This window comes from Salmo salar, chromosome 05 (assembly GCF_965601325.2).
Source record: "Salmo salar chromosome 05, fSalSal1, whole genome shotgun sequence".
In the NCBI taxonomy this organism is placed as follows: domain Eukaryota; kingdom Metazoa; phylum Chordata; class Actinopteri; order Salmoniformes; family Salmonidae; genus Salmo; species Salmo salar.
Genome location: NC_138295.1, coordinates 252,501 through 276,658, shown reverse-complemented (window position 1 = coordinate 276,658; position 24,158 = coordinate 252,501). Strand labels below are relative to the sequence as shown.

General features: G+C 46.6%; 1 protein-coding gene across 1 annotated transcript in view; it reads right to left on the bottom strand.

The window, feature by feature from the left end:
- gpr174 (G protein-coupled receptor 174) overlaps nucleotides 1–24,158 on the bottom strand; it is a 35,075-nt gene that overhangs the window by 7,449 nt on the left and 3,468 nt on the right. The window lies entirely within an intron of this gene.

Sequence of the window (24,158 nt, the reverse complement as noted above, 5' to 3'; positions counted from 1 at the left end):
CACAACAAGTACAGTAGGACAGTGTTTGTCCCCACCTCACATCAAGTACAGTAGGACAGTGTTTGTCCCCACCTCACAACAAGTACAGTAGGACAGTGTTTGTCCCCAAATCACAACAAGTACAGCAGGACAGTGTTTGTCCCCAAATCACCACAAATACAGTAGGACAGTGTTTGTCCCCAACCTCACAACTTGGACAGTAGGACAGTGTTTGTCCCCACCTCACAACAAGTAAAGTAGGACAGTGTTTGTCCCCACCTCACATCAAGTACAGTAGGACAGTGTTTGTCCCCAAATCACAACAAGTACAGTAGGACAGTGTTTGTCCCCACCTCACATCAAGTACAGTAGGACAGTGTTTGTCCCCACCTCACATCAAGTACAGTAGGACAGTCTTTGTCCCCACCTCACAACAAGTACAGTAGGACAGTGTTTGTCCCCACCTCACATCAAGTACAGTAGGACAGTCTTTGTCCCCACCTCACAACAAGTACAGTAGGACAGTGTTTGTCCCCACCTCACATCAAGTACAGTAGGACAGTCTTTGTCCCCACCTCACAACAAGTACAGTAGGACAGTGTTTGTCCCCAAATCACCACAAGTACAGTAGGACAGTGTTTGTCCCCACCTCACATCAAGTACAGTAGGACAGTCTTTGTCCCCACCTCACAACAAGTACAGTAGGACAGTGTTTGTCCCCACCTCACATCAAGTACAGTAGGACAGTCTTTGTCCCCACCTCACAACAAGTACAGTAGGACAGTGTTTGTCCCCACCTCACATCAAGTACAGTAGGACAGTCTTTGTCCCCACCTCACAACAAGTACAGTAGGACAGTGTTTGTCCCCACCTCACAACAAGTAAAGTAGGACAGTGTTTGTCCCCACCTCACATCAAGTACAGTAGGACAGTGTTTGTCCCCAAATCACCACAAGTACAGTAGGACAGTGTTTGTCCCCAAATCACCACAAGTACAGTAGGACAGTGTTTGTCCCCACCTCACATCAAGTACAGTAGGACAGTGTTTGTCCCCACCTCACAACAAGTACAGTAGGACAGTGTTTGTCCCCACCTCACAACAAGTACAGTAGGACAGTGTTTGTCCCCACCTCACATCAAGTACAGTAGGACAGTCTTTGTCCCCACCTCACATCAAGTACAGTAGGACAGTGTTTGTCCCCACCTCATATCAAGTACAGTAGGACAGTGTTTGTCCCCACCTCACATCAAGTACAGTAGGACAGTGTTTGTCCCCACCTCACAACAAGTAAAGCAGGACAGTGTTTGTCCCCACCTCATATCAAGTACAGTAGGACAGTCTTTGTCCCCACCTCACAACAAGTACAGTAGGACAGTGTTTGTCCCCAAATCACCACAAGTACAGTAGGACAGTGTTTGTCCCCACCTCACATCAAGTACAGTAGGACAGTCTTTGTCCCCACCTCACAACAAGTACAGTAGGACAGTGTTTGTCCCCACCTCACATCAAGTACAGTAGGACAGTCTTTGTCCCCACCTCACAACAAGTACAGTAGGACAGTGTTTGTCCCCACCTCACATCAAGTACAGTAGGACAGTCTTTGTCCCCACCTCACAACAAGTACAGTAGGACAGTGTTTGTCCCCACCTCACAACAAGTAAAGTAGGACAGTGTTTGTCCCCACCTCACATCAAGTACAGTAGGACAGTGTTTGTCCCCAAATCACCACAAGTACAGTAGGACAGTGTTTGTCCCCAAATCACCACAAGTACAGTAGGACAGTGTTTGTCCCCACCTCACATCAAGTACAGTAGGACAGTGTTTGTCCCCACCTCACAACAAGTACAGTAGGACAGTGTTTGTCCCCACCTCACAACAAGTACAGTAGGACAGTGTTTGTCCCCACCTCACATCAAGTACAGTAGGACAGTCTTTGTCCCCACCTCACATCAAGTACAGTAGGACAGTGTTTGTCCCCACCTCATATCAAGTACAGTAGGACAGTGTTTGTCCCCACCTCACATCAAGTACAGTAGGACAGTGTTTGTCCCCACCTCACAACAAGTAAAGCAGGACAGTGTTTGTCCCCACCTCATATCAAGTACAGTAGGACAGTGTTTGTCCCTAAATCACCACAAGTAGAGTAGGACAGTGCTTGTCCCCAATCTCACAACCTTAACCTATCTCTAACCTAACCCTAACCTAATGCTAACCTATCCCTAACCCTAACCTAACCCTAACCTAACCTTAACCCTGTCCTGTCAAAGGTAATAACAGGTGTCTTCCTGGAACACACATGCATGTACACTCACACACTTCAAACAAGGCAGCTGCAGTCAAATGTTCCACCCCACAGCGTAGTTCTCTGTGCTGCAACAGATCATGTATTGTCTGTGGAACGTATGTAGTAAGGTGTGAAACTGCAGTGATGAGCTAGAATAGAATAACAATAAATGCCATTTAGTAGACGGTTTTATCCAGTGACTTACAGTCACGCATGAATACATTTTACGTGTGGGTAGTCTCGGGAATCAAACCGACTATTCTGGTGTTGCACACTCCATGCTCTACCAACTGATCTACAGAGGACCATGCTCTACCACCTGATCTACAGAAGACCATGCTCTACCACCTGATCTACAGAGGACCATGCTCTACCACCTGATCTACAGAGGACCATGCTCTACCACCTGATTTACAGAGGACCATGCTCTCCAAACTGAACTACAGAGGACCATGCTCTACCAACTGAACTACAGAGGACCATGCTCTCCACCTGAACTACAGAGGACCATGCTCTACCAACTGAACTACAGAGGACCATGCTCTACCAACTGAACTACAGAGGACCATGCTCTACCAACTGAACTACAGAGGACCATGCTCTACCAACTGAACTACAGAGGACCATGCTCTCCACCTGAACTACAGAGGACCATGCTCTCCACCTGAACTACAGAGGACCATGCTCTACCAACTGAACTACAGAGGACCATGCTCTCCACCTGAACTACAGAGGACCATGCTCTCCACCTGAACTACAGAGGACCATGCTCTACCACCTGATTTACAGAGGACCATGCTTCAACAACTGAACTACAGAGGACCATGCTCTCCACCTGAACTACAGAGGACCATGCTCTACTAACTGAACTACAGAGGACCATGCTCTACCAACTGAACTACAGAGGACCATGCTCTACCAACTGAACTACAGAGGACCATGCTCTCCAAACTGAACTACAGAGGACCATGCTCTACCAACTGAACTACAGAGGACCATGCTCTCCACCTGAACTACAGAGGACCATGCTCTACTAACTGAACTACAGAGGACCATGCTCTACCAACTGAACTACAGAGGACCATGCTCTCCACCTGATTTACAGAGGACCATGCTCTACCAACTGAACTACAGAGGACCATGCTCTCCACCTGAACTACAGAGGACCATGCTCTACTAACTGAACTACAGAGGACCATGCTCTCCAAACTGAACTACAGAGGACCATGCTCTCCACCTGATTTACAGAGGACCATGCTCTACCAACTGAACTACAGAGGACCATGCTCTCCACCTGAACTACAGAGGACCATGCTCTACCAACTGAACTACAGAGGACCATGCTCTCCACCTGAACTACAGAGGACCATGCTCTACTAACTGAACTACAGAGGACCATGCTCTACCAACTGAACTACAGAGGACCATGCTCTCCACCTGAACTACAGAGGACCATGCTCTACTAACTGAACTACAGAGGACCATGCTCTACCAACTGAACCACAGAGGACCATGCTCTACTAACTGAACTACAGAGGACCATGCTCTACCACCTGATTTACAGAGGACCATGCTTCAACAACTGAACTACAGAGGACCATGCTCTCCAAACTGAACTACAGAGGACCATGCTCTACCAACTGAACTACAGAGGACCATGCTCTACCAACTGAACTACAGAGGACCATGCTCTACCAACTGAACTACAGAGGACCATGCTCTACTAACTGAACTACAGAGGACCATGCTCTACCAACTGAACTACAGAGGACCATGCTCTCCAAACTGAACTACAGAGGACCATGCTCTACCAACTGAACTACAGAGGACCATGCTCTCCAAACTGAACTACAGAGGACCATGCTCTCCACCTGAACTACAGAGGACCATGCTCTACCAACTGAACTACAGAGGACCATGCTCTACCAACTGAACTACAGAGGACCATGCTCTCCACCTGAACTACAGAGGACCATGCTCTCCACCTGAACTACAGAGGACCATGCTCTACCACCTGATTTACAGAGGACCATGCTTCAACAACTGAACTACAGAGGACCATGCTCTCCACCTGAACTACAGAGGACCATGCTCTACTAACTGAACTACAGAGGACCATGCTCTACCACCTGATTTACAGAGGACCATGCTTCAACAACTGAACTACAGAGGACCATGCTCTACCAACTGAACTACAGAGGACCATGCTCTACCAACTGAACTACAGAGGACCATGCTCTACCAACTGAACTACAGAGGACCATGCTCTCCAAACTGAACTACAGAGGACCATGCTCTACCAACTGAACTACAGAGGACCATGCTCTCCACCTGAACTACAGAGGACCATGCTCTACCAACTGAACTACAGAGGACCATGCTCTACTAACTGAACTACAGAGGACCATGCTCTACCACCTGATTTACAGAGGACCATGCTTCAACAACTGAACTACAGAGGACCATGCTCTACCAACTGAACTACAGAGGACCATGCTCTACCAACTGAACTACAGAGGACCATGCTCTCCAAACTGAACTACAGAGGACCATGCTCTCCACCTGAACTACATAGGAACATGTCCTACTATCTGAACTACAGATGACCATGCTCTCCAAACTGAACTACAGAGGACCATGCTCTACCAACTGAACTACAGAGGACCATGCTCTACCAACTGAACTACAGAGGACCATGCTCTACCAACTGAACTACAGAGGACCATGCTCTCCAAACTGAACTACAGAGGACCATGCTCTCCACCTGAACTACAGAGGACCATGCTCTCCACCTGATTTACAGAGGACCATGCTCTACCAACTGAACTACAGAGGACCATGCTCTACCACCTGAACTACAGAGGACCATGCTCTACCACCTGATTTACAGAGGACCATGCTCTACCAACTGAACTACAGAGGACCATGCTCTCCACCTGAACTACAGAGGACCATGCTCTACTAACTGAACTACAGAGGACCATGCTCTACCAACTGAACTACAGAGGACCATGCTCTCCAAACTGAACTACAGAGGACCATGCTCTACCAACTGAACTACAGAGGACCATGCTCTACCAACTGAACCACAGAGGACCATGCTCTACTAACTGAACTACAGAGGACCATGCTCTACCAACTGAACTACAGAGGACCATGCTCTACCAACTGAACTACAGAGGACCATGCTCTACCAACTGAACTACAGAGGACCATGCTCTACCAACTGAACTACAGAGGACCATGCTCTCCAAACTGAACTACAGAGGACCATGCTCTCCACCTGAACTACAGAGGACCATGCTCTACTAACTGAACTACAGAGGACCATGCTCTACCAACTGAACTACAGAGGACCATGCTCTACCAACTGAACCACAGAGGACCATGCTCTACTAACTGAACTACAGAGGACCATGCTCTCCACCTGAACTACATAGGAACATGTCCTACTATCTGAACTACAGAGGACCATGCTCTCCAAACTGAACTACAGAGGACCATGCTCTCCAAACTGAACTACAGAGGACCATGCTCTACCAACTGAACTACAGAGGACCATGCTCTACCAACTGAACTACAGAGGACCATGCTCTCCAAACTGAACTACAGAGGACCATGCTCTCCACCTGAACTACAGAGGACCATGCTCTACCACCTGATTTACAGAGGACCATGCTTCAACAACTGAACTACAGAGGACCATGCTCTACCAACTGAACTACAGAGGACCATGCTCTACCAACTGAACTACAGAGGACCATGCTCTCCAAACTGAACTACAGAGGACCATGCTCTACCAACTGAACTACAGAGGACCATGCTCTCCACCTGAACTACAGAGGACCATGCTCTACTAACTGAACTACAGAGGACCATGCTCTACCAACTGAACCACAAAGGACCATGCTCTCCAAACTGAACTACAGAGGACCATGCTCTCCAAACTGAACTACAGAGGACCATGCTCTCCACCTGAACTACATAGGAACATGTCCTACTATCTGAACTACAGAGGACCATGCTCTACCAACTGAACTAAATAGGAACATGTCCTACTATCTGAACTACAGAGGACCACAGAAAATACACTGAGTATACAGTCGTGGCGAAAAGTTTTGAGAATGACAACTATTAATCATCACAATGTCTGCTGATTCAGTTTGCATGATGGCAATTTGTATATACTCTAGAATGTTATGAGGAGTGATTGGATGAGTTGCAAAGTCCCTCTTTGCCATGCAAATGAACTGAATCCCCCCAAAATATTTCCACTACATTTCAGCCCTGCCACAAAAGGACCAGCTGACATCATGTCAGTGATTCTCTCGTTAACACATGTGTGAGTGTTGACGAGGACAAGGCTGGAGATCACTCTGTCATGCTGATTGAGTTCGAATAACAGACTGGAAGCTTCAAAAGGAGGGTGATGCTTTGAATCATTGATCTTCCTCTGTCAACCATTGTTACCTGCAAGGAAACACGTGCCGTCATCATTGCTTTGCACAATATTGCAAAATGTGCTTTTGCCGAAAAGCTATTTTAAAATCTGACACCGCGATTGCATAAAGGAGTTCTGTATCTATAATTCTTAAAATAATTGTTATGTTTTTTTGTGAACATTTATCATGAGTCATTTAGTAAGTTCACCGTGTAACGGCTGTCGTCGGAAGAAGACCAAGGTGCAGCGGAGTTAGTGTTCATAATTTAATTCAGAAAGAACACTGGAATACTACAAAACAAGAACCAAGCGACAGCTAAACAGTACTGACAGCTAACACACTGAACAGAAACAATTACCCACAAAACCCCAACGGAAAAACATGCACTTATGTGTGACTCCCAATCAACAGCAACGAACATCAGCTGTGCCTGATTGGGAGCCACACACGGCCCAAAACAAAGAAATACAGACACATAGACACAGAACATAGAACGCCCACCCAATGTAACACCCTGGCCTAACCAAAACAAAGAACAAAAAACCCCTCTCTATGGCCAAGGCGTTACACACCGGAAGTTTGCGGTGGGTATGCTAGTTCTGAACATCACATGCTAATGTAAAAAGCTGGTTTTTGATATAAATATGAACTTGATTGAACAAAACATGCCTGTATTGTATAACATAATGTTCTAGGAATGTCATCTGATGAAGATCATCAAAGGTTAGTGCTGCATTTAGCTGTGGTTTGGGTTTATATGACATATATGCATGCTTTGAAAATGGCTGTGTGATTATTTTTGGCAGGGTACTCTCCTGACATAATCTAATGTTTTGCTTTCGCTGTAAAGCCTTTTTGAAATCGGATAATGTGGTTAGATTAACAAGAGTCTTGTCTTTAAAATGGTGTAAAATAGTCATATGTTTGAGAAATTGAAGTTATAGCATTTCTGAGGTATTTGTATTTCGCGCCACGCTCTACCATTGGATATTGGTGAGGCGTTCCGCTAGCGAAACGTCTGTCCCTAAAAGGTTAAAATAATGATTTTTAAGCCTTGAGACATTTCAGACATAGACTGTGTATGTGTGCCATTCAGAGGCTGAATCGGCAAGATGAAAGTGCCTTTGAACGGAGTGTGGTAGTAAGTGCCAGGCACAACAATTTGTGTGAAGAACTGCAACACTACTGGGTTTTTCACAGTCAACAGTTTCCCATTTGTATCAAGAATGGTCCACCACACAAAGGGCATACAGTCAACTTGTCAACTGTGGGAAGCATTGGCGTCAACATGGGCCAGCATCCCTGTGGAACGCTTTCGACGGCTTGTAGAGTCCATGCCCCAACGATTTGAGGCTGTTCTGAGGGCAAACTCAATATTAGGAAAGTGTTCTTAATGTTTGGTATACTCAGTGTATGGTTGGTTAGTTTTCTGTAACAAGGCAGAGCTGAGAGGTTCAACAGGCAACAGACTGACTGACTTGTCTTAAGTATAAAAATACATATTTATATTTTTATACTCTGCAGGTCATTTAGAAGGGAGATCCACTGGAGATTCATCATCAGGCTTTACACATGTTCTAGGTAGTGTGGCAACCCGGGGGCCAGCAGGGAGCTACCAAGGCAGGAGCTGGACCTTGGTCTGCTCCAGAGGGCTAGAGAGGCCAAGGTGAGTCAGCCCCATGGACAGCTCTACAGGGCTAGAGAGGCCAAGGTGAGTCAGCCCCATGGACAGCTCTACAGGGCTAGAGAGGCCAAGGTGAGTCAGCCCCATGGACAGCTCTACAGGGCTAGAGAGGCCAAGGTGAGTTAACACCATGGACAGCTCTACAGGGCTAGAGAGGCCAAGGTGAGTCAGCCCCATGGACAGCTCTACAGGGCTAGAGAGGCCAAGGTGAGTTAACACCATGGACAGCTCTACAGGGCTAGAGAGGCCAAGGTGAGTTAACACCATGGACAGCTCTACAGGGCTAGAGAGGCCAAGGTGAGTCAGCCCCATGGACAGCTCTACAGGGCTAGAGAGGCCAAGGTGAGTTAACACCATGGACAGCTCTACAGGGCTAGAGAGGCCAAGGTGAGTTAACACCATGGACAGCTCTACAGGGCTAGAGAGGCCAAGGTGAGTTAACACCATGGACAGCTCTACAGGGCTAGAGAGGCCAAGGTGAGTTAACACCATGGACAGCTCTACAGGGCTAGAGAGGCCAAGGTGAGTTAACACCATGGACAGCTCTACAGGCATCAACAGGGTCATCACCAATACTACTCAGCCCAGGTGCTGCAACCAATTGGCACCTGGAATTGGTCCCACCTTTCCCTCAGTACCCCAAATTACCCCACCAGTTACCTGAGAGGCCTTTCAGTTGTATTTCTCCCATCCCCGTTCCTCCAACCTTTTATTAAAAAACAACTTTGTTATGAGCACCACAAATCTGTCTCTCGCTGTCTTATTTTATTGTGAGTTTCACCTCTGACTCCACTGGGCTGCCATAGTAAAGATACATATTTCCTGTCCTAGCTAGTCCAGTATGAGGAGGTTAAGGGTTGGGTGAGAGTTGAGTCCCTTACAGAGGGTGAGGAATGAGTCCCTTACAGAGGGTGAGGTTTGAGTCCCTTACAGAGGGTGAGGTTTGAGTCCCTTACAGAGGGTGAGGGTTGAGTCCCTTACAGAGGGTGAGGGTTGAGTCCCTTACAGAGGGTGAGGGTTGAGTCCCTTACAGAGGGTGAGGGTTGAGTCCCTTACAGAGGGTGAGGAATGAGTCCCTTACAGAGGGTGAGGTTTGAGTCCCTTACAGAGGGTGAGGTTTGAGTCCCTTACAGAGGGTGAGGTTTGAGTCCCTTACAGAGGGTGAGGTTTGAGTCCCTTACAGAGGGTGAGGGTTGAGTCCCTTACAGAGGGTGAGGGTTGAGTCCCTTACAGAGGGTGAGGGTTGAGTCCCTTACAGAGGGTGAGGGTTGAGTCCCTTACAGAGGGTGAGGGTTGAGTCCCTTACAGAGGGTGAGGGTTGAGTCCCTTACAGAGGGTGAGGGTTGAGTCCCTTACAGAGGGTGAGGGTTGAGTCCCTTACAGAGGGTGAGGGTTGAGTCCTTACAGAGGGTGAGGGTTGAGTCCCTTACAGAGGGTGAGGGTTGAGTCCCTTACAGAAGTGTTAATGTCACATGCTAGTAACAATAACATGGCTCTATACACAGGGTACCAGGCTATATACACAGGGTACCAGTACTGAGTAATGATAACTAGGCTATATACACAGGGTACCAGGCTATATACACAGGGTACCAGGCTATATACACAGGGTACCAGGCTATATACACAGGGTACCAGTACTGAATAATGATTACCAGGCTATATACACAGGGTACCAGGTCTATATACACAGGGTAGCAGGTTATATACACAGGGTACCAGGCTATATACACAGGGTACCAGTACTGAGTAATGATAACCAGGCTATATACACAGGGTACCAGGTATATATACACAGGGTACCAGGCTATATACACAGGGTACCAGGCTATATACACAGGGTACCAGTACTGAGTAATGATAACCAGGCTATATACACAGGGTACCAGGCTATATACACAGGGTACCAGGCTATATACACAGGGTACCAGGCTATATACACAGGGTACCAGGCTATATACACAGGGTACCAGGCTATATACACAGGGTACCAGGCTATATACACAGGGTACCAGGCTATATACACAGGGTACCAGGCTATATACACAGGGTACCAGGACTGATATACACAGGGTAACCAGGCTATATACACAGGGTACCAGGTCTATATACACAGGGTACCAGGCTATATACACAGGGTACCAGGCTATATACACAGGGTACCAGGTATATATACACAGGGTACCAGTACTGAATAATGATAACCAGGCTATATACACAGGGTACCAGGCTATATACACAGGGTACCAGGCTATATACACAGGGTACCAGTACTGAATAATGATAACCAGGCTATATACACAGGGTACCAGGCTATATACACAGGGTACCAGGCTATATACACAGGGTACCAGGCTATATACACAGGGTACCAGGCTATATACACAGGGTGAGCCGCACACCCTAGGACCTCAGATGTAAAAATGTAATGTCCAACGTTTCGACAGCCAAGCTGTCTTCATCAGGGTATGAAACACTGAGAGATGACTCGTTTATAAGGTGTCAGAAGACACACAGGTGTCTGTAATCATGGCCAAGTGTGTTCTAATATCATTGGTTAACTCTGAAATATAAAAATGGCATACAAAGAACATAAAATTTGTAAAAAAAAACGAAACAAATGGATAGCATTCGATCATAGATTCATTTTAGACGACACAAGCTTACAAACAATTACAATAGCAAAGTCACAATAATCACAAGAACGGCTTCAGATCAAAGTCTATGTTGAGACCGAAGGGAGCAAGGGTCTTTAAGGTAAAGATCCAGGCAGCCTCTCGTTTCAACAATAAATTATCAAGGTCACCCCCTCTCCTCGGGAGGGCGACGTGTTCGATGCCGATATAACGCAGAGACGAAATCGAGTGGTTTGCTTCCAAAAAGTGGGCCTCAACTGGGTAAGTCGAGTTTTACCACCTAATGGTGTTACGATGCTCTGAGATACGTACTTTTAATTCACGCTTTGTTTTACCCACATCATTTTACCACAAGGACAAGTTATAAGATAAATAACTGCCTTAGTGGAGCAGGTGATAACACCTTTAATTGGGATCTGTTTCCCTGTTTGGGGGAGTTTGAAGGATCTACATTTGTAAGTGCCTTTGCATTGAGCACAGCCATTAAACTTGTAGTTTCCATCCAGTAGGAGCGCACATAGACATTGTGCAGGAATATCTTGGGGTGGTAAATCAGAGTGTACCAATTGGTCTCTGAGATTTCTGCCCCGTGAGAATACGACCAGGGGAAGGTCCGAAAACACATTACCGAGACTATCATCGTGTTTCAGAATGTGCCAATGTTTGTGAACGATTCCTTTAATTTGTTCAGAGCACTTTGAATAGCGGGTAGTGAGAACGCAAGAATGCGTCTTTTTGCGAGACTGACCTTGAAAAAGGTCATGTCTCGTTTTGTTTTGAATTTTATCAATGGCAATATTAATCTGATCATTTTTGTACCCCCTCTCCTTGAACTTATCTGTGCGTCTCAGCCATTTTTCTGTCGAAATCAGATTGTTTTTTGCAAATTCTTTTGATTCGACAGAATTGGCTGTAGGGCAAACTATTTTTCAAGGGAAGTGGGTGACAACTGTCTGCCCTCAACAAACTGTTACGATCAGTAGGTTTCCTGTAAACATCAGTGTATAGAACATTATCTTCACACACGATCAGAAGATCAAGGAAACTGATTTGACGTGTGTCAGACTGCAGAGTAAATCTCAGGTGCTCAGAACAGGAGTTAAGAAAAGCATGGAGCTGTTTGACATCACCCCTCAATAGAACACAAATATCATCAATATACCGTCTCCCTTATTTTCAAGTTTTCTACTCCGCTAGCCAGCACTTCGCCTTAATAGGTGTGCATTTCTGTTTCTTCTAGGCTATATACACAGGGTACCAGGCTATATACACAGGGTACCAGGCTATATACACAGGGTACCAGGCTATATACACAGGGTACCAGGCTATATACACAGGGTACCAGGCTATATACACAGGGTACCAGGCTATATACACAGGGTACCAGGCTATATACACAGGGTACCAGGCTATATACACAGGGTACCAGGCTATATACACAGGGTACCAGGCTATATACACAGGGTACCAGGCTATATACACAGGGTACCAGGCTATATACACAGGGTACCAGGCTATATACACAGGGTACCAGGCTATATACACAGGGTAAAAGTACTGAGTAATGATAACCAGGCTCTATACACAGGGTACCAGGCTATATACACAGGGTACCAGGCTATATACACAGGGTACCAGGCTCTATACACAGGGTACCAGGCTATATACACAGGGTAAAAGTACTGAGTAATGATAACTAGGTTATATACACAGGGTACCAGGCTATATACACAGGGTACCAGGTTATATACACAGGGTACCAGGCTCTATACACAGGGTACCAGTACTGAGTAATGATAACCAGGCTATATACACAGGGTATCAGGCTATATACACAGGGTACCAGGCTATATACACAGGGTACCAGGCTATATACACAGGGTACCAGGTTATATACACAGGGTACCAGGCTCTATACACAGGGTACCAGTACTGAGTAATGATAACCAGGCTATATACACAGGGTACCAGGCTATATACACAGGGTACCAGGCTATATACACAGGGTACCAGGTTATATACACAGGGTACCAGGCTATATACACAGGGTACCAGGTTATATACACAGGGTACCAGGCTATATACACAGGGTACCAGTACTGAGTAATGATTACCAGGCTATATACACAGGGTACCAGGCTATATACACAGGGTACCAGGCTATATACACAGGGTACCAGTAATGAGTAATGATAACCAGGCTATATACACAGGGTACCAGTACTGAGTAATGATTACCAGGCTATATACACAGGGTACCAGGCTATATACACAGGGTACCAGGCTCTATACACAGGGTACCAGTACTGAGTAATGATAACTAGGTTATATACACAGGATACCAGGCTATATACACAGGGTACCAGGTTATATACACAGGGTACCAGGCTCTATACACAGGGTACCAGTACTGAGTAATGATAACTAGGTTATATACACAGGATACCAGGCTATATACACAGGGTACCAGGCTATATACACAGGGTACCAGGTTATATACACAGGGTACCAGGCTATATACACAGGGTACCAGGTTATATACACAGGGTAGCAGGCTATATACACAGGGTACCAGTACTGAGTAATGATTACCAGGCTATATACACAGGGTACCAGGCTATATACACAGGGTACCAGGCTCTATACACAGGGTACCAGTACTGAGTAATGATTACCAGGCTATATACACAGGGTACCAGGCTATATACACAGGGTACCAGGCTATATACACAGGGTACCAGTACTGAGTAATGATAACCAGGCTATATACACAGGGTACCAGTACTGAGTAATGATTACCAGGCTATATACACAGGGTACCAGGCTATATACACAGGGTACCAGGCTCTATACACAGGGTACCAGTACTGAGTAATGATAACTAGGTTATATACACAGGATACCAGGCTATATACACAGGGTACCAGGCTATATACACAGGGTACCAGGTTATATACACAGGGTACCAGGCTATATACACAGGGTACCAGGCTATATACACAGGGTACCAGGCTATATACACAGGGTACCAGTACCTAGTAATGATTACCAGGTTATATACACAGGGTACCAGGCTATATACACAGGGTACCAGGCTATATACACAGGGTACCAGTACTGAGTAATGATAACCAGGCTATATACACAGGGTACCAGGCTATATACACAGGGTACCAGTACTGAGTAATGATTACCAGGCTATATACACAGGGTACCAGGCTATATACACAGGGTACCAGGCTATATACACAGGGTACCAGGCTATATACACAGGGTACCAGGCTATATACACAGGGTACCAGGCTATATACACAAGGTACCAGGCTATATACACAGGGTACCAGGCTATATACACAGGGTACCAGGCTATATACACAGGGTACCAGGCTATATACACAGGGTACCAGGCTATATACACAAGGTACCAGGCTATATACACAGGGTACCAGGCTATATACACAGGGTACCAGGCTATATACACAGGGTACCAGGCTATATACACAGGGTACCAGGCTATATACACAGGGTACCAGGCTATATACACAGGGTACCAGGCTATATACACAGGGTACCAGTACCACTGTAGCACCTTTCTTGTAGGCTGTAACCCCAACAATGCAGTAATCAATATCATTAGTATTAAAAATAAAAAGGAACAACAAAAACACAGGAGAAATAAAAATAAGAGGACAGGAGAAAATAAGAATCTATATACTTTATAGGGTCAGTTCCAGGGTCAGTAGATACAGTATGTATAGGGGCCAGGGGACTATATACAGGGTCAGTAGATACAGTATGTATAGGGGTCAGGGGACTATATACAGGGTCAGTATGTATAGGGACCAGGGGACTATATACAGGGTCAGTATGTATAGGGGCCAGGGGACTATATACAGGGTCAGTATGTATAGGGGCCAGGGGACTATATACAGGGTCAGTATGTATAGGGGCCAGGGGACTATATACAGGGTCAGTATGTATAGGGGCCAGGGGACTATATACAGGGTCAGTAGATACAGTATGTATAGGGACCAGGGGACTATATACAGGGTCAGTAGATACAGTATGTATAGGGGCCAGGGGACTATATACAGGGTCAGTATGTATAGGGGTCAGGGGACTATATACAGGGTCAGTATGTATAGGGGCCAGGGGACTATATACAGGGTCAGTATGTATAGGGGTCAGGGGACTATATACAGGGTCAGTATGTATAGGGGTCAGGGGACTATATACAGGGTCAGTAGATACAGTATGTATAGGGGTCAGGGGACTATATACAGGGTCAGTATGTATAGGGGCCAGGGGACTATATACAGGGTCAGTATGTATAGGGGCCAGGGGACTATATACAGGGTCAGTAGATACAGTATGTATAGGGGCCAGGGGACTATATACAGGGTCAGTATGTATAGGGGCCAGGGGACTATATACAGGGTCAGTATGTATAGGGGCCAGGGGACTATATACAGGGTCAGTAGATACAGTATGTATAGGGGCCAGGGGACTATATACAGGATCAGTATGTATAGGGGCCAGGGGACTAAATACAGGGTCAGTATGTATAGGGGCCAGGGGACTATATACAGGGTCAGTAGATACAGTATGTATAGGGGTCAGGGGACTATATACAGGGTCAGTATGTATAGGGGTCAGGGGACTATATACAGGGTCAGTATGTATAGGGACCAGGGGACTATATACAGGGTCAGTATGTATAGGGGCCAGGGGACTATATACAGGGTCAGTATGTATAGGGACCAGGGGACTACATACAGGGTCAGTATGTATAGGGACCAGGGGACTATATACAGGGTCAGTAGATACAGTATGTATAGGGACCAGGGGACTATATACAGGGTCAGTATGTATAGGGGCCAGGGGACTATATACAGGGTCAGTATGTATAGGGGTCAGGGGACTATATACAGGGTCAGTATGTATAGGGGCCAGGGGACTATATACAGGGTCAGTATGTATACGGGTCAGGGGACTATATACAGGGTCAGTAGATACAGTATGTATAGGGTTCAGGGGTCTATATACAGGGTCAGTATGTATAGGGACCAGGGGACTATATACAGGGTCAGTATGTATAGGGGCCAGGGGACTATATACAGGGTCAGTAGATACAGTATGTATAGGGGTCAGGGGACTATATACAGGGTCAGTATGTATAGGGGCCAGGGGACTATATACAGGGTCAGTATGTATAGGGGCTAGGGGACTATATACAGGGTCAGTATGTATAGGGGTCAGGGGACTATATACAGGGTCAGTATGTATAGGGGCCAGGGGACTATATACAGGGTCAGTATGTATATGGGTCAGGGGACTATATACAGGGTCAGTATGTATAGGGACCAGGGGACTATATACAGGGTCAGTAGATACAGTATGTATAGGGACCAGGGGACTATATACAGGGTCAGTATGTATAGGGGCCAGGGGACTATATACAGGGTCAGTAGATACAGTATGTATAGGGGCCAGGGGACTATATACAGGGTCATTATGTATAGGGGCCAGGGGACTATATACAGGGTCAGTAGATACAGTATGTATAGGGGTCAGGGGACTATATACAGGGTCAGTATGTATAGGGGTCAGGGGACTATATACAGGGTCAGTATGTATAGGGGTCAGGGGACTATATACAGGGTCAGTATGTATCGGGACCAGGGGACTATATACAGGGTCAGTATGTATAGGGACCAGGGGATTATATACAGGGTCAGTAGATACAGTATGTATAGGGGCCAGGGGACTATATACAGGGTCAGTATGTATAGGGGTCAGGGGACTATATACAGGGTCAGTATGTATAGGGGCCAGGGGACTATATACAGGGTCAGTATGTATAGGGGCCAGGGGACTATATACAGGGTCAGTATGTATAGGGGCCAGGGGACTATATACAGGGTCAGTATGTATAGGGACCAGGGGACTATATACAGGGTCAGTAGATACAGTATGTATAGGGGTCAGGGACTATATACAGGGTCAGTATGTATAGGGGCCAGATGACTATATACAGGGTCAGTATGTATAGGGGTCAGGGGCCTATATACAGGGTCAGTAGATACAGTATGTATAGGGGTCATTGGACTATATACAGGGTCAGTATGTATAGGGGTCAGGGGACTATATACAGGGTCAGTATGTATAGGGACCAGGGCACTATATACAGGGTCAGTATGTATAGGGACCAGGGGACTATATACAGGGCAGTTGATACAGTATGTATAGGGACCAGGGGACTATATACAGGGTCAGTATGTATAGGGGCCAGGGGACTATATACAGGGTCAGGAGATACAGTATGTATAGGGGTCAGGGGACTATATACAGGGTCAGTATGTATAGGGGTCAAGTGACTATATACAGGGTCAGGATGTATAGGGGTCAGGGGACTATATACAGGGTCAGTATGTATAGGGGCCAGGGGACTATATACAGGGTCAGTATGTATAGGGACCAGGGGACTATATACAGGGTCAGTAGATACAGTATGTATAGGGGCCAGGAGACTATATACAGGGTCAGTAGATACAGTATGTATAGGGGTCAGGGGACTATATACAGGGTCAGTATGTATAGGGGCCAGGGGACTATATACAGGGTCAGTATGTATAGGGGCCAGGGGACTATATACAGGGTCAGTATGTATAGGGGTCAGGGGACTATATACAGGGTCAGTATGTATAGGGGTCAGGGGACTATATACAGGGTCAGTATGTATAGGGACCAGGGGACTATATACAGGGTCAGTAGATACAGTATGTATAGGGGCCAGGGGACTATATTCTGGGTCAGTATGTATAGGGGCCAGGGGACTATATACAGGGTCAGTATGTATAGGGACCAGGGGACTATATACAGGGTCAGTATGTATAGGGGTCAGGGGACTATATACAGGGTCAGTATGTATAGGGGTCAGGGGAATATATACAGGGTCAGTATGTATAGGGGCCAGGGGACTATATACAGGGTCAGTAGATACAGTATGTATAGGGACCAGGGGACTATATACAGGGTCAGTAGATACAGTATGTATAGGGGCCAGGGGACTATATACAGGGGCAGTAGATACAGTATGTATAGGGGCCAGGGGACTATATACAGGGTCAGTATGTATAGGGGTCAGGGGACTATATACAGGGTCAGTATGTATAGGGACCAGGGGACTATATACAGGGTCAGTATGTATAGGGGTCAGGGGACTATATACAGGGTCAGTAGATACAGTATGTATAGGGGCCAGGGGACTATATACAGGGTCAGTTGATACAGTATGTATAGGGGCCAGGGGACTATATACAGGGTCAGTAGATACAGTATGTATAGGGGCCAGGGGACTATATACAGGGTCAGTATGTATAGGGACCAGGGGACTATATACAGGGTCAGTATGTATAGGGGTCAGGGGACTATATACAGGGTCAGTGGATACAGTATGTATAGGGGTCAGGGGACTATATACAGGGTCAGTATGTATAGGGACCAGGGGACTATATACAGGGTCAGTATGTATAGGGGTCAGGGGACTATATACAGGGTCAGTATGTATAGGGGCCAGGGGACTATATACAGGGTCAGTATGTATAGGGACCAGGGGACTATATACAGGGTCAGTATGTATAGGGACCAGGGGACTATATACAGTGTCAGTAGATACAGTATGTATAGGGGTCAGGGGACTATATACAGGGTCAGTATGTATAGGGGTCAGGGGACTATATACAGGGTCAGTATGTATAGGGGTCAGGGGACTATATACAGGGTCAGTAGATACAGTATGTATAGGGGCCAGGGGACTATATACAGGGTCAGTATGTATAGGGACCAGGGGACTATATACAGGGTCAGTATGTATAGGGGCCAGGGGACTATATACAGGGTCAGTAGATACAGTATGTATAGGGGCCAGGGGACTATATACAGGGTCAGTATGTATAGGGACCAGGGGACTATATACAGGTTCAGTAGATACAGTATGTATAGGGGCCAGGGGACTATATACAGGGTCAGTATGTATAGGGACCAGGGGACTATATACAGGGTCAGTAGATACAGTATGTATAGGGGCCAGGGGACTATATACAGGGTCAGTATGTATAGGGGCCATGGGACTATATACAGGGTCAGTAGATACAGTATGTATAGGGGTCAGGGGACTATATACAGGGTCAGTATGTATAGGGGCCAGGGGACTATATACAGGGTCAGGAGATACTGTATGTATAGGGACCAGGGCACTATATACAGGGTCAGTAGATACAGTATGTATAGGGGTCAGGGGACTATATACAGGGTCAGTATGTATAGGGGTCAGGAGACTATATACAGGGTCAGTATGTATAGGGGCCAGGGGACTATATACAGGGTCAGTATGTATAGGGGTCAGGGGACTATATACAGGGTCAGTAGATACAGTATGTATAGGGGTCAGGGGACTATATACAGGGTCAGTATGTATAGGGGCCAGGGGACTATATACAGGGTCAGTATGTATAGGGACCAGTTCACTATATACAGGGTCAGTATGTATAGGGGCCAGGGGACTATATACAGGGTCAGTATGTATAGGGGCCAGGGGACTATATACAGGATCAGTATGTATAGGGACCAGGGGACTATATACAGGGTCAGTAGATACAGTATGTATAGGGACCAGGGGACTATATACAGGGTCAGTAGATACAGTATGTATAGGGACCAGGGGACTATATACAGGGTCAGTATGTATAGGGGCCAGGGGACTATATACAGGGTCAGTATGTATAGGGGTCAGGGGACTATATACAGGGTCAGTATGTATAGGGGTCAGGGGACTATATACAGGGTCAGTATGTATAGGGGTCAGGGGACTATATACAGGGTCAGTATGTATAGGGGCCAGGGGACTATATACAGGGTCAGTATGTATAGGGGCCAGGGGACTATATACAGGGTCAGTATGTATAGGGACCAGAGGACTATATACAGGGTCAGTAGATACAGTATGTATAGGGACCAGGGGACTATATACAGGGTCAGTAGATACAGTATGTATAGGGACCAGGGGACTATATACAGGGTCAGTATGTATAGGGGCCAGGGGACTATATACAGGGTCAGTATGTATAGGGGCCAGGGGACTATATACAGGGTCAGTAGATACAGTATGTATAGGGGTCAGGGGACTAGACATCAGGATATATGATAAACAGAGTAGCAACAGTGTAAATTATGATTGTATTTGAGTGTGTGTGTGTTGAAGTGTCGGTGTACGTGAGTGTGTAGAGTCCTGTCACTGTGCATGAAAATTAAATACAAGGGTCAACTCAGATAGTCAGTGTAGCTATACAGTTAGCTATTTAGGTCTGATGGCTTGGGCCTGCTGGTGGTAGACTTGGCGCTCCAGTGCCACTTGCCACGAGGAGACAGAGAGAACAATCTCAGTCTTGGGTGGCTGGAGGCTTTAACGGGCCTTCCTTCCTCCGCCTGATTCAGAGGTCCTGGATGGCAGGACGCTCAACCCCAGGATGTACTGAGCTGTCTGCACCACCCTCTGATTCAGAGGTCCTGGATGGCAGGACGCTCGGCCCCAGGGATGTACTGAGCTGTCTGCACCACCCTCTGATTCAGAGGTCCTGGATGGCAGGACGCTCGGCCCCAGGGATGTACTGAGCTGTCTGCACCACCCTCTGATTCAGAGGTCCTGGATGGCAGGACGCTCGGCCCCAGGGATGTACTGAGCTGTCTGCACCACCCTCTGATTCAGAGGTCCTGGATGGCAGGACGCTCGGCCCCAGGGATGTACTGAGCTGTCTGCACCACCCTCTGATTCAGAGGTCCTGGATGGCAGGACGCTCGGCCCCAGGGATGTACTGAGCTGTCTGCACCACCCTCTGATTCAGAGGTCCTGGATGGCAGGACGCTCGGCCCCAGGGATGTACTGAGCTGTCTGCACCACCCTCTGTAGCGCCATGCGATGGAGGGCGGTGCTGTTGCCATCCCAAGCAGTGATGCAGACAGTCAAGATGCTCTCAATGGTGCAGCTGAAGAACATTTTGAGGATTTGAGGGTCCTTAGTGATTTGACTCAGAGGAACTTGAATCTCTCGACCCGCTCTACTGCCACCCCATCAATGTGGATACAGTCAATGAACAGTATTCTCACATAGGTATTCCTCTTATCTAGGTGGGGTAGGGTTAGGGTTAGTTAATACCTAATCCTTATCTAGGTGGGTTAGGGTTAGGGTTAGTTAATACCTAACCCTTATCTAGGTGGGGTAGGGTTAGGGTTAGTTAATACCCTTATCTAGGTGGGTTAGGGTTAGGGTTAGTTAATACCTAATCCTTATCTAGGTGGGGTAGGGTTAGGGTTAGTTAATAGCTAACCCTTATCTAGGTGGGGGAGGGTTAGGGTTAGTTAATACCTAATCCTTATCTAGGTGGGGTAGGGTTAGGGTTAGGGTTAGTTAATACCTAACCCTTATCTAGGTGGGGTTAGGGTTAGGGTTAGGGTTAGTTAATACCTAACCCTTATCTAGGTGGGGTAGGGTTAGGGTTAGTTAATACCTAATCCTTATCTAGGTGGGGGAGGGTTAGGGTTAGTTAATACCTAACCCTTATCTAGGTGGGGTAGGGTTAGGGTTAGGGTTAGTTAATACCTAATCCTTATCTAGGTGGGGTAGGGTTAGGGTTAGTTAATACCTAACCCTTATCTAGGTGGGTTAGGGTTAGGGTTAGTTAATACCTAACCCTTATCTAGGTGGGTTAGGGTTAGGGTTAGGGTTAGTTAATACCTAACCCTTATCTAGGTGAGGTTAGGGTTAGGGTTAGGGTTAGTTAATACCTAACCCTTATCTAGATGGGTTAGGGTTAGGGTTAGTTAATACCTAACCCTTATCTGGGTGGGGTAGGGTTAGGGTTAGTTAATAACCTTATCTAGGTGGGTTAGGGTTAGGGTTAGTTAATACCTAATCCTTATCTAGGTGGGGTAGGGTTAGGGTTAGTTAATAGCTAACCCTTATCTAGGTGGGGGAGGGTTAGGGTTAGTTAATACCTAACCCTTATCTAGGTGGGGGAGGGTTAGGGTTAGTTAATACCTAATCCTTATCTAGGTGGGGTAGGGTTAGGGTTAGGGTTAGTTAATACCTAACCCTTATCTAGGTGGGGTTAGGGTTAGGGTTAGTTAATACCTAACCCTTATCTAGGTGGGGTAGGGTTAGGGTTAGTTAATACCTAACCCTTATCTAGGTGGGGTAGGGTTAGGGTTAGTTAATACCTAATCCTTATCTAGGTGGGGGAGGGTTAGGGTTAGTTAATACCTAATCCTTATCTAGGTGGGGTTAGGGTTAGGGTTAGTTAATACCTAACCCTTATCTAGGTGGGGTAGGGTTAGGGTTAGTTAATACCTAACCCTTATCTAGGTCGGGTAGGGTTAGGGTTAGGGTTAGTTAATACCTAACCCTTATCTAGGTGGGTTAGGGTTAGTTAATATCTAACCCTTATCTAGGTGGGGGAGGGTTAGGCTTAGTTAGTACCTAACCCTTATCTAGGTGGGTTAGAGTTAGGGTTAGTTAATACCTAACCCTTATCTAGGTGGGGGAGGGTTAGTTAATACCTAACCCTTATCTAGGTGGATTAGGGTTAGTTAGTACCTAACCCTTATCTAGGTGGGGGTGGTTTAGGGTTAGGGTTAGTTAATATCTAACCCTTATCTAGGTGGGTTAGGGTTAGGGTTAGTTAATACCCAACCCTTATCTAGGTGGGGGAGGGTTAGGGTTAGTTAGTACCTAACCCTTATCTAGGTGGGTTAGGGTTAGTTAATACCTAATCCTTATCTAGGTGGTGGAGGGTTAGGGTTAGTTAATACCTAACCCTTATCTAGGTGGGTTAGGGTTAGGGTTAGTTAATACCTAACCCTTATCTAGGTGGGTTAGGGTTAGTTAATACCTAACCCTTATCTAGGTGGGGGAGGGTTAGGGTTAGTTAATACCTAACCCTTATCTAGGTGGGGTAGGGTTAGGGTTAGTTAATACCTAACCCTTATCTAGGTGGGGTAGGGTTAGGGTTAGGGTTAGTTAATATCTATGAATCTGTTGGGGCTCCTTTAGAATCAGGGTTGAGTCCCTTACAGAGGTTCAGGGTCAGCGTGAGGGTTGAGTCCTTTACAGAGGGTTAGGATCAGGGTTGAGTCCTTTACAGAGGGTTAGGATCAGGGTTGAGTCCCTTACAGAGGTTCAGGGTCCGGTTTAATCATTATTTACAGCTCTAGTTCTGGTCCTCTTCCTGGAAGAATAACTGTTTCCTGTTCTAACTGACTCAGCAGTCTCCCATGATCCTCTCTGGTTCCAGTCTAGCAGAACACTGTCCAGACTACTGTCATCTCTCCCCCCTCTATAATTGGCCAGTTATCTAGCCAATGTCTATCAGTCTGTCTGACCTCTGTCTATTCTCCACAAAAGTCATTAACATTTCTCAAATATTTGCACAAATTCTCCCCTCTGTCCTCGTCCACTCTGCTCCCCTCTCCTTTAACCATGCTCCCTGTCCCAGCTCCTCTCTGCCCTGCTTCTCACATCTCTAATCATCTTATCTCAGAGCCCTTCTCTCTCTCTCTCTCTCTCTGCTGCTCTCTCTCTCTCTTCTCTCTCTGCTGCTCTCGCTCTCTCTCTCTCTCTCTCTCTCTCTGCTGCTCTCTCTCTCTCTCTTCTCTCTCTGCTGCTCTCGCTCTCTCTCTCTCTCTCTCTCTCTCTCTCTGCTGCTCTCTCTCTCCTCTCTCTGCTGCTCTCGCTCTCTCTCTCTCTCTCTCTCTCTCTCTGCTGCTCTCTCTCTCTCTTCTCTCTCTGCTGCTCTCGCTCTCTCTCTCTCTCTCTCTGTCTCTCTCTCTCTCTCTGCTGCTCTCTCTCTCTCTTCTCTCTCTGCTGCTCTCGCTCTCTCTCTCTCTCTCTCTCTGTCTCTCTCTCTCTCTCTCTCTCTCTTCTCTCTCTGCTGCTCTCGCTCTCTCTCTCTCTCTCTCTCTCTGTCTCTCTCTCTCTCTCTCTCTCTCTCTCTCTGCTGCTCTCTCTCTCTCTTCTCTCTCTGCTGCTCTCGCTCTCTCTCTCTCTCTCTCTGTCTCTCTCTCTCTCTCTCTCTCTCTC